General features: G+C 54.5%; 1 protein-coding gene across 1 annotated transcript in view; it reads right to left on the reverse strand.

The window, feature by feature from the left end:
* Positions 1-354, reverse strand: part of LOC119594640 (sodium- and chloride-dependent glycine transporter 2-like) — a gene marked incomplete at its 5' end in the record, with an annotated part of 12,016 nt that overhangs the window by 11,267 nt on the left and 395 nt on the right.

Genomic DNA, 354 nt, shown 5'->3' on the forward strand with positions numbered 1-354 from the left:
ATATTTGTTTTCCGTCTTTATCTGTGGCGTTCCTCGGGCTGCTTGTTTGGCGCCTACAGGACAGACCCGCCCACGTCGCATCATTCTCCCATCTTTGTACCTATGACAAAGCTCTTCTCGTAAGTCATCTCTTAGCAGACCCCCAACTCTTCTTGTTTATTCACTACACATGTTCTCGCACCCCCGCCGTTGCCGTTCCTGTGGCATAATTCCCTGTCTGCACCAACGCCAGAACCGCCGGCGTTCTCGTCGCCTATCTATCTCCCTCACCCAGGACATAGCCGTTCCCTTGAGCCACGCCCCGTGCACTCGCGCCGCCGTTTCTTATCTCCAACCACCCTCATCCCTATAACC

Source organism: Penaeus monodon, chromosome 34 (assembly GCF_015228065.2).
Source record: "Penaeus monodon isolate SGIC_2016 chromosome 34, NSTDA_Pmon_1, whole genome shotgun sequence".
Taxonomy (NCBI): domain Eukaryota; kingdom Metazoa; phylum Arthropoda; class Malacostraca; order Decapoda; family Penaeidae; genus Penaeus; species Penaeus monodon.